General features: G+C 35.8%; 1 protein-coding gene across 40 annotated transcripts in view; it reads left to right on the plus strand.

The window, feature by feature from the left end:
* aralar1 (calcium-binding mitochondrial carrier protein aralar1) overlaps positions 1 to 12,739 on the plus strand; it is a 116,090-nt gene that overhangs the window by 33,246 nt on the left and 70,105 nt on the right. The gene's annotated exons all lie outside the window — the stretch shown is intronic.

The raw sequence follows: 12,739 nt of genomic DNA on the forward strand, positions 1-12,739 counted from the left end.
AAGCAAACGTTAGGAAAAATCTTGATAACGACCACATAAATATAAATAATTAAATAAATAAAAATGAATTTATATTAATTAACCCATTTATTGCTGGCCAGTAACAATAGTCGGCTTTTTTAATTGAATTTATTGATATAATGATGTATAATCTTAAAATAAATATGTGTAAAATTTAATTCATATAAGATGATCAGATATCGCTATCGAAATCGACATAATTTTCGTTTTTATAAATTTTTAGGGTGTTACTTAAGGGCTTACCATCAGTTGTGGAGCTCGAAATTACCTTTTCTTGATTTTTTTACAGAAACCTATCAAAATTGTTATACCATCGGCTTTTATACACTTTCATAGGACCAAAATGTACCGCATAGGAATAATGGTTTTAGATCCCAAATACGTTTTGGGGCCGTTTTAGCGATTTTCATATGTCTGTGCTGGTGCGCACAATAAGTCTCGAACGGATCAACCGATTTGATTCAAACTTTGCCACTACATAGTAATATCGGTCAACTCGATCCGGTACATCGCCCACTAAAGTTCAAGATTGTTGCTCAAGATAACATACTTCGTTACTTAGCTGGCCCATTGCAGACCATTTGTTCCATAAACCGAACTAAGATAAGATCTCCAATTCTCTCTGTTTGCTTTCTCGAATACCGCGCCTTTTCATCTCTTCATCCATTTGTTTCCTCAACCTAAGCTTCCAATTCTGGGTGCACCGGCATGTATCACGTATTTATACGCCTTTTTAACTGGTTCACTATCGCTCATTCATATGATATGGCCTAGCCAACGTAATCGCTGCATCTCGATACGTTTACCTATACGGATGTCATTGTATAGCAGATATAGCTCGTGGTTCATACCAAGTCGATACTCATCCGTCAACGCAGACTGGTCCATAGATCTTTCGATGATTTTTTCTCTCAAACACACCAAGCACTGCCTTGTCTGCTTGCGCAAGTTCCCAGGATTCGGAGCCATACATCAGCACGGGTAGTATCAGTGTTTTGTAGAGCGTTGTTTTTGTTTGACGAGATGTGGCTTTGTTCTTAAACTGCTTACTTAAGCCAAAGTAGCATCTGTTGGACAATATAATTCTTCACTTTATTTCGCAACTGATGTTGTTTGTTGTATTTATGGCGGTACCGAGGTAGACGAAGTCTTTTACTACCTCGATATTATAGGAACCAACTTCCACTGTTGGTCCTAGCTCTATGGACGCATTGCGGGTGGACAACATTAGTCCACTACACCACTACTTAGTCTTTGCGCTGTTTACCGCCAGACCCACTTTTGCTGATTCTCCTTCGACTTTCTTAAAGGTATCAGTTACTTCCTTTACTGATCGTGCCATGATGTTGTCAATGTCATCAGCATAAGCAAGTAACATGTGGCTGTTGCTGTAGATTGTGCCATTTCTATTGACATTTACATCTCGCATAACAGCAGAATGTTGAACAGGCCACACGAAAGGCTGTCTCCTTGTCTGAAACATCTTTTGGTACTGAACTGTTCGGAGAGGTGTTTTCCTATTTTAACAGAGTACCTAGTATCAGTTAAAGCCATCTTACAAAGCCGAATGAGCTTTGCGGGGATACCAAATTCAGACATGGCTTGGAATACCTTTGAACGCAGCGGGCTGTCGAAGGCTGCTTTATAATCGACAAAAAGGTGGTATGTGTCGATCTGCATTTCTTGGGTCTTCTCCAGGGTAAATATCTGGTCAATGGTGGGCTTGCCAGGTCTAAAGCCGCATTGGTATGGTCCAATTATCTCGTTGACCATAGGCTTTAGTCGTTCGCACAATATCCCTGACACCATCTTGTAGGCAATAGGGAGTAGACTTATGCCCCTATAGTTAGAGCATACAGTCTTCCTTCCTTCTTGTGGACGGGGCACAGGATACTCAGGTTCGAATCGTCGGGTACTCGTTCTTCGTGCCAGATGCTGCTAACTAGCTGATGAATACACCTTATCATCGTGTCGCCTCCGGTTTTGAACAGCTCGGCTGGTAAGCCATCGGCTCCTGCTGCCTTATTATTCTTCAGCCGATTTATTGCTGTATTTACCTCATCTTGGCTGGGCGGTATACATTCAATACCATCTTCTGCGATTGGGACTGTGGTATTTTCGTCGTCTTCGCTGCTATTGGATACCAACAGTTTTGAAAAATGTTCTTTCCATATCCTGAGTACATTATCTGTATCACTTACCAAATTACCTTGCTGGTTCCTACAGGAGGATGTGCCTGTACAAATCCCATCAGTTTGATGCTTGACTCTTTGGTAGAATTTTCGGACTTCATTCTGACGCCTGTACATCTCGATTTTTTCACAGTCCCGCTTTTCCATCTCTCTCTTTTTCCTGCGGAAAAGACGTTTCTCCTCTCTCCTTTTCTCCCTGTATCTCTCTCTTGCGCTACGCGTTGCTACGGATTGTAAAGTAGCCCTATATGCCGCATTTTTCTCTTAGGTGGCAGCACGACACTCCTGATTATACCATGGATTCCTTGGTGGAGGTCTCTGGTATCCAAGTATGGATTTTGCGGATGTTTGCATGGAGTGCGCAATGCTTTGCCATTGCGCTGATGTGTTATCGGTATGAGGAGTGCTTTGATTAAGCAATTGGGCTAGTTGAGTGGAATATGCTGTGGCTATCTGTTGTGATTGCAGCTTACCGATGTCTAACTTTCGTGTTGTGTCTGTTCGTACTTTGGTTGCTACACGCTCGATGAATGTCTTCCATCTATCACAACATGATCAATTGGATTCCTTGTTTTTTGATCTGGAGACAGGCAGGTGCCCTTACGAATATCGAGATTATTAAATTTGGTACTGCTAACTACCATGTTTTTTGCAGCTGCAAAGTCTATCAGCCTCATACCATTGTCAGATGTTTCACTGTGGAGACTGAATTTCCCGACTGTTGGGACAAAGATATTCTCCTTTCCAATTTTGGCATTAAAATCGCCTAGAATGATTTTAATGTCATGGACAGGGCAACGGTCATATGTTTCTTCTAAGCGCTCGTAAATTATATCTTTGGTCGGTTCGTCCTTTTCTTCAGTGGGAGCATGAGCGCAAATAAAGCTGATGTTGAAGAATTTAGCTTTTATTCGAATTGCAGCAAGTCTTTCATTCACTGGGATGAAGCTGGAGACCAGATGTTTTTACTTCCGATTGTAGTTACAAATGCGCAGCCAAACTCATGATTTGCGCCATGGCAGCTATAATACAGAGCGTCACCTTTAGTTGTTGTTGTGACGCTTTCCCCAATCCATCGTATTTCCTGTATGGCAGTATTGTGGGCCTTGTAATTTTAAGTACATCTGCCAATGCGTAAACTGCACATTCTCAATAAGGGGTGCGAACATTCCAGTTGCAGATTCGCAGATCATGGTCCTTAAAATGTTTGCGGGGTTCGTCAACTTTAGAGGATTTTTTCTTTCGTTTTTTTCATAGTAGGCTGCTTTTTCTAGGGGAGGGTTACTAATCCGACGCCCAAAACCCAAATTTTTAACGTTCTTAGCTCACTACCTTTAACGGGTGTTAAAGGCAGCTCCCCAGGTGACACCACGGGGAGGTCAGTGTCCACTTGAGATGAAAGACGGACCAAGATAAATCCTGGGCTTTGCCATGTTAAAGACGGTTAGGACCGTTCCTTGGTATCTTTCATCCCCTTCATTACCCAGCATTTATTAACATTTAGTGACTAAAAATAACTATTTATTTGTTGCGACATGTCCTTGATTAAATTATAGGTTTGGAAGGAAATTTGTAATGAATTATTTTGCTGGGTTTAGTCTTTAAGTCGTTTTGCTGGATTTATTCTGAAGGTATGTCTCTCTGGGCTAAACGAATTATACTATTTTCAACGTAGGTATCGACTTTAGTGGCCGTTTATAATCATTTATTTCATGCGACATAGGTCCTTGTTGAAATATAAAGGATTGATATGTAGGTTGGTTTAAAAGTAGATATGACTTCTAAATATTACTATGTAAACTTATTATAAGTAGACAGCGGAATCCTATGCAAATGCATATATGGTTAGGATGGTCGTAGAGAAAATATGATTAGACAGAAACTCATTTTATTACAAAATAAAACGAATTAGGCCCATAAATTTTTGCATATTTTGCATATTCTGCATATCGTGCATATTTTGACATATTTGTACATATCTGCATAAAAAGAGCATATGCAAAACCATATGCAAAAATATATTCAAGGATATGTGGTCTAAATATCCTACCAAAATGGCTGAAATTTGGTATTAAGTCTCCGTTAGGGGTATGCAACTTTACAACTGAAATCTGTCCGCATAGGTCCACGTCTTCATATAGGCCCCATAGAACAGTACCTACAGATATTCGGCATTTTGAAATTTGTAGCCTCAATATCCCACCGAAATGACTGAAAATTGGTATTTAGTCTTCGTTGGGGGTATAAAACACTCCACCTGAAATTTGTCGGCATAGGTCCCAGTCTTCATATAGCCCCCATAGAATGGGACCTCCCGATTTTCGGTATTTTGAAGGTTGTGGCCTCAATATCCCACCGAAATGACTAAAATTTGGTATTTGGTTTCGTTGGGGATTTAAAACTTCCCACCAGAAATTTCTCGGTATAGGTTCACGTCTTCATATAGCCCCCATAAAACGGTACCTCCGGGTTTCTGGTATTTCGAAGGTTGTGGCCTCAATATCCCTCCGAAAAGGCTAAAATTTGATATTAAGTATTCCTTGAGGGTATTAAACTTTCCACCTAAAATTTCTCGATATAGGTTTACGTCTTAATATAGCCCCCATAGAATGGTACCTCCCGATATTCGGTATTGTGAAGGTTGTGGCCTCAATATCCCACCGATATGAAATTTGGCATTTTGTCTTCGATGCACAGTGGTTCCGCCCGTGGACAAAAATCTAAAAATTTATAGCGACAAATTTTATTGCGATTGAAATAAATATTCTCTAAACATATCAAATTTTTAACAACCATCTTAATTTTTGTAAATTTACAGCGGTTATACACCAAGTTAAGTCGAAGAAGTTGTGATTTGTATGTGAGGCCTTAAAAACGAAAAATACATCGGCAAAGCATTCGTAGGTTATGAGTAAAATTATAAAAAATTGGAGATGTAAATGTGCAATTTTCAAAATGATTTTTTTGTAGAATGCAGGGGATAGTCTCTGGTTTACGATTAAAAAAAGTCCAGCTGCCCACATCTGCCACCCCCTAAGTTATTTCTCTTACACCACGCCCGTAAAATCGTCAAAATTCCGAAAATCGGGAGGTACGTTTATATGTGAGCTATACCTAAACTTGGACCTATAATGAACATTTTTGGCAAGGAGTTATTTTGCTCACTCAGAATTAAAAATGCAAAATTACAGCCAAATCGGTTGGAAAATGTGGGTAATATCGTCAAAATTTCGAAAATCGGGAGGTACGTTTATATGAGGGCTATGCCTAAACATAGACCGATATTGACCATTTTTTGCATGAAGGTATTTGGTTCACTCAGAACTCAAAATGCTAAATTACAGCCAAATCAGTTGGAAAATTTCGCTAAAATTTTCAAAATACCGAAAATCTGAGGGTACACTTATATGGCGGCTATACCTAAACGTGGACCTATATTGAATATTTTTTGCAAGTAGGTAGTTTATTCACTCAGAACTCAAAATGCAAAATAACATCCAAATCGGTTGGTTAATTTGGCCAAAATCGTCAAAATACCACAAATCGGGCGGTACCTTTCTATGGGATCTATACCCAAATATGGACCTACATCCACTAAAAATGGTTCTCTATATTTTTGGCTTGTTATAAACCTACGTTTAAAATTTGGAGGCGGTAGCTCGATCAGAACTATTTTTGGCACTCTTTTCCATACAAGTGGGACCACTGTGCGATGTGGGTATAAAACTTTCCACTTGAAATTTGTTGGTATAGGTCCACGTCCTCATATAGCCCCCATAGAACAGTACCTCCCCATTTTAGGTATTTTGAAGGTTGTGGTCTCAATATCCCTCCGGAATGGCTGAAATTTGGTATTAAGTCTTCCTTGGGGGTAAAAATTTTTCCACCCAATATTTGTCGGTTTAGGTTCAGGCCTTCATTTAGCCCCCATAGAGCGATACCTCCCGATTTTCGGTATTTTGAAGGTTGTGGCTGTAGTTATACATTTCTCTATTTTATTGACTTGTCTGACGAGAATTTTAAACAAAAAAATTGTACACACAAACATTTTTGTACCTATTATTGAAATATTTGTTGCATAAGAAAATATGTAAAATGCATAACTTTTGCATATGCAAAAATATATGCATTTTGCATAATTTTGCATATGTCATATGTTTCGATTGCAATGTAATCAGAAGCCAAAAATATGCCCAGTCTCAAAATTTTAGATAAATCGGACCAAAAATAGAGGTTGCATAAAATTCCGCTGTCTAATTATAAGGTAATGGATTGCTTATCCCTCACTCTCATTCAACTCTGTTTAAAAAACCTCTTTCAACAATAACAAACCTCTGAGCACTCAGAAAATGCAAAATATTTTCAGAAGATAAATTGAAAATTCATGTTTACCGCAAGCCTTTATTGCATGTCAATTGACAAAATAATAGTTCTATAAACAGGTGAACGCACATTACTTAATTTCTTCAGATAACATAAATTGTTTTTAATGTGTGTAGATATTATATAACCTATCCATGAGCTTACACCATGATTACAAACAAGTTTCATTCTATTATTTTTACAGTAGTAACGCTTTTTCCAGTAAAGTCTAACATTTTTTCCTGTTTCTAATATTCTATTATTTTTTCATTGATGATTTTCTTATTGTTGTTTCTATTTTAATCTTTGGACAAATTACGTCTGTGTATGTATGTCTGTATATTACCGGCGAGCCATGAAATAAACAATGAAAAAAATTGCACAACGTTGACTTTGAGAAATGTCATTATGAGTAATAAGTCTGTTCATGTGTTCTCGTGTACTTATGTGTTAATACAGTTGTGCTTAAAATAATAGAACGATAACAGGAAAGTGTGAATTTAAAAATCAACAAATAATATATACTACTCATTAAAAGATAAGGACTTAAAATATAAAATATAATATAAAAAATAGGAAATATAAAATTTCTATATATGAAGTAGAAAAATGTTTGTACGTTTGTTTGTTTGAAGTTTATGGATTCAAAAACCGCTAAACCGATTTCCTGAAAATTTCAGAGTACATACAGATGTGTTCAAAATAATAGGAGTGCCCATACACACCGAGGGAATAGTCAAAAAAACATGGTTACACTTCTCTATTTTTTTGAACAAAAAATTTGAAGACGATTTATAATGTTTGTGTAAACAGTAAATAATTTAAAACAAATTACCACATTTCTGTTAATGAATTAACAGTTGGGATGTTAGCTATGTTACAAAATATGCCATAATAGAGAAGTTTAACCATGATTTTTGGACCATTCCCTTTTGTGTATGGGCACTCCTATTATTTTGAACGCAACTTTATATCACTACATGGCCTGAAAGTAACATAGGCTATAAAATTTCTGAAATTCCGCTTTGATCTCTAGATATAGCATCAGAATCGGAGGTACCTCCAAATAATTTAGATCTTTTATGCAAATATCTATAGAATGGTAACGGAAGGAATTCGGTCTAGAAGTAAATTTTCCAAATTATATTTCAATCGGTTCAGATTTGGATATAGCTCCCATATATATATTCGTCCGATTTCATGTATTTGATGCACCAAATACGCTATATATACCCGATTTTAATGAAAGTTGGAATGTGTGACGAAAATTGGCCTACAAATAAATGTATCAAAATATATTTTACCTTATTCAGGGTAGCGAAGCGCACCGGGTCACAGTGGGAAAAATGCAGTTCTAGCGTGCAGAAAATAAAAGTCGATGTTTTATTGTATGTTTATCCATAATTATGATGAGAATAGCTTTAGATTGACAATTTTACTTCATTTTTTGATATATTTGACCGAATTGTATTCTTTATATATTTTTTGATCTAACTCTCATAGGGCGGTACCTCCCGATTTATGTAATTTTGATGATTTTAACCGCATTATCTAACTAAAATGGCTGAAATTTGGTATTTAGTCTTCGTTGGGAGTATTAAATATTCCAACAGAGAATTGTCGGTATAGGTTTACTTTTTGATATAGCCCCATAGGAAGGTACCGCCGATTTTGGTAATTCTGAAGATTTTAGCCGCATTATCTAACTGAAATGGCTGAAATTTGGCATTTAGTCTTTGTTGGGGGTATAAAATAATCCGACAGAAAATTATCAGTACATGTCCACTTTTTGATATATAGACTGAAATCTGATTTGAATATACAGAATTTATGGCGGAGGGTGTAATAAGATTTCATAATCACCTCATTCTGCACTTTTTGGCAATACAAACTTGTATTTAACAGTTTGTTTGGAGACGCATCACTGCATTAATTTTCCTACATCCACCCGCATCGTTGGAACCGTAGGGCATACTTTTTCATTTTTTAATTTCTTATCTGCTATGCCTTGATCAATTCTGAGTGATATTTGACCTTATTTGTCAAAATGTTTCCCATAATCGCAGTTTTATTTGAACCAAACTTAAAAAAAGCTTAGTTTCCGAATTGGCATATTTCCTAAAAATTGCTATAAAACCAAAAGTCGCAGGAAGTCGCAGGAAAAAAAACTCGACTAATTTCCATACTAAACCCCTATTTTAATTGAAGAATTTAGAAAAATGGGCCTTACATTAATTTACCCCTAAACATCTACATAAATTAAAATAACTTACGGGTTACAAAACTATTTAATTTATTTAATTACCATCACGGTATATCAAAAATACTAAAGTTTCCGCAATAATATATTCAAAGAATTCACACGTCTATCGCAATTTTACACCTAACAAGTAAGAAAGGCGTTAAGTCGGGCCGAACTTTTTATACCCTCCACCAGCCATTTCGGTGGATTAATGTGGCCTTAAGCTTCAAAATACCGAAATTCGGAAGGTACCGTTCTATGGGGGCTATATGATGGCGTGGACCTATACCTACAAATTTCTGGGGGAAAGTTTTATACGCCTAAAGAAGACTAAATACCAAATTTCAGCCATCTCGGTGTGATAATGAGGCTAAAACGTTCAAAATATCGAAAATCGGGAGATATTGTATTATGGGGGCTATATCAACACGTGGACCTATATAAACATTTTATGGTAGAAATGTTTCTTAGCCTCTGGAAACACAAAATACAAAGTTACAACCGATTCTTTGGTCAAATGGGTCTAATACATTCAAAATATATTAAAATGACGCGTACTTTATATGGGGCCTTATATGGGGGCTATACCAAAACGTGGACCTATATAAACCAACTTTGGTAGAAATGTTTTTTTGGTCTCTGGAGGCACAAAATACCAAATTACAACCAATTCGGTGGTTAAATGGGACAAATATCTTAAAAATTCCTTAAAACGACGACGCGTCACGCGTCATTTTCTATGGGGGCTATACGAAGGCGTGAACCTACATAGCCCGCTTTCAATACCAAAAGTCCTACGTAAATATAACATATTTTCCTAAAATTTCATCAACCTACGTCAATCCGTTCGGACGCTAAAGTGATTTCCACAGACGGACAGACGGACGGACATGGCTATATCGATGTAGAATTGCACGCTGATCAAGAATATATATACTTTGTGGGGTCTACAATGACTATTTCGAGTAGTTACAAACGTAGTGACAAACTTAATATACCCCCATCCTATGGTGGAGGGTATAAAAAGGTCATCGTTAACATTGTTGAAAATATCAATTTTAAATATACCGTTATTCCGTTCCGAATAACTATTTTTAATTATTACATATGCCGTTGAGTACAGTCAATACTAGTTCAATACTGTACTAGCGTTTCATACTTTCCTTCAAGTTCATTTTTTGATTTTCTGCACGCTAGGTCGTTATTTTTCCCACTGTGCGGGTTCAGCTAGTAAAATATAACGTATAAAATAAAATATTAAATATTATAATGTAAAATATAAAAAATTAAAAATAAAATTTAAAATGTAAAATATGAAATATTAAATTTACAATATAAAATATCAAATATAAAATATAAATTAAAAAATATTAATTATAAAATATACAATACAAAATACAAAATATAAAGTATAAATCATGAAATATTAAATTTAGAATATAAAATATTCAATTTAAAATATAAAGTATAAAATATATGATATAAAATACAAAATATAAAAAATTAAAAATAAAATATAAAATGTAAAGTACAAAATATTAAATTTAAAATAATAAATTTAAAAAATAAAATATAAAATATACAATACAAAATATAAAATATGTATTAAAATATAAAATATTAAAAATAAAAAATAATCTATAATATGTAAAATATAAAATATTAAATTTAAAATATAAAATCTAAAATATCAAATATAAAATATGCAATACAAAATATAAAATATAAAGTGTAAAATATAAAATAATAAATTTAAAATATAAAGTATAAAATCTATATATATATAAAATTCTCCTGTCACGGTGTTCGGCTTTGAACTCCTCCGAAACGGCTGGACCGAATTTGATGAAATTTTGTATGTGGAGTTTGTAGGTCTGAGAATAGGTTTTTAACTACTTTTTATAGTGGTCAATGGAGTGACCAGGGTACCTCCCACACAAATTTTTTTAACAAAACGTGAAATCGAAGGTATTTTTCAACCTATTGTTTAAAAATTGTTTGCAATGCTATGGTAATTATTACCCTGACCCTGAATGATCATCGCGGAAGTAAAATATCGCGGTCCACAATTTTTTTTTTCTCAAAAATGTATAATTGCAGATAATATCCGTAATGTTAGTACGCGTGTCTTTAAAAGCGCTATAAAAACTGGCTTCAATAAGTTAGACATTGCGGTCAACTTCACAATTTTCACAGTAAAATTCCGATAATTTGAAATGGCACTTGACCAAAATTCCAAAGCAATCGATTGGGAAATCAGCCAAAGTTCTTCAAAATATCGAAATAACAGCTTTCAATGCAAATTCTCATAGTATAACGGGAAGTAGTGGTCTCGGGTGACTTCCCCCACAGCTGTTTTGACCAAAACGTGAAATTTCAGATATTATTATTGGTAATTGGTGGTTGGTGTGTTGGTAGTAGAAATCCGTTGTAGAAAAAAGTTATAGTTGTAAATGTTTATACCGGGACCTCAAAAACGGGCGAGCAACGCGGGCCGGGTCAGCTAGTATAATATATAAAATACAAAATATATAATATAAAATATAAAATATTAAAATATAAAAAAAATAAAAATACTAAATCAACTATAAAATGTAAAATATAGAAATAAAATAAAAACAACTAAAAAAGTGTCAGTCGGCTTTGCCAACAGATATATACCCTCAGCCAATGTAAAGTGAAACTTTCACCTACGGACAGATCGAATGTACTTAAGATCTCTTCAGAATTTTGTGACCCTTTTTTGACATTTGAACTTGCCGACAAAAATGTGGATTAGGAATTAACTGCACTAAGACACAAATGTTGAACTTTTGTGGGGGAGGTACCCTTAGGAGGACCGATATGGGCCATTTTAGAAGTTAAACTAAATTTTGACAAAATATTAGGAGATCCAAAGTTTGGACGAAATTTGTTGCCCCATTCAAGTGATATTGTCCTAGCATTTTAGTGACATTTTTTAAATATTGGGGAGAAGTACCGTAAGGTGTGTACCGGTATTGCCCCTTGAAACTAAGTTTGGATATAATATGACGAAGACCAAATGTTGGACCAAATCGGTTGAACAGTTAGAGAGTTATCATTCTCTTCGACCGCCGCATATGGTGACATAGGGATTTTTTTGCACCTTTCGGGCTGTTTTCCTAAGAAATATGGACTTGCCCCTGAAAAAACTTTTACCGTCAAGAAAAATCAAAGTGATTCGAGAGCAGGTCTTAAAGTTAACTTATCCGAAATTTTGTGTGAAAGGTACCAGAAGGACTAGACAAATATAGTCCATATTCGAACCTGATCTATATCTGGTAGTATTATGAGGATGTGCAAAATATGGATTACATCGGTCACTCCCTTCAAGAGTTATCGTGCGCACAATTTTTCCGAACATTTTTCAACTTTTGTGTGGGAGGTACCTGAAGGTGTGGACCGATATGGCTTATCTTCGAATTTAAACTATGTTTGGACAAAATATTACGAAGGCCAAATTTTGGAACGAATCTGCAGATCCGTTCGAGAGTTATCTTGCGCTCCAACCACTACACACGGTGTCATAGGGTCTCTTTGCAACTTTTAGGCTATTTTGTCAGGAAGTAAGGAAACTTGTACCGTCGTATGGAGGGCTGGGAATACAAGTTGTTGCAACAAAAATCAAAGCGATTCGAGAGCAGGTCCTAAACTGAACTTTTCCGAAATTTTGTGTGGGAGGTCCTCGAAGACGTGGACCGATTGAGTCCATATTGGAACCTCATCTAAGTTTGGTAGAAATATCACGATGTGCAAAGTATGGACCAAGTCGGTTAATCCCTTCAAGAGTTATCGTGCACAAATTTTCCGAACATTTTCGAACTTTTGTGGGGAGGTACCGGAAGGAGTGGACCGATATAACCCAGACAGACGGACGGACATTGCTAAATCGACTCCACAT

The sequence above is a fragment of the Musca autumnalis genome, unplaced genomic scaffold (genome assembly GCF_047663935.1).
Source record: "Musca autumnalis isolate F117 unplaced genomic scaffold, ASM4766393v1 scaffold_1, whole genome shotgun sequence".
NCBI classification, from domain to species: Eukaryota; Metazoa; Arthropoda; class Insecta; order Diptera; family Muscidae; genus Musca; species Musca autumnalis.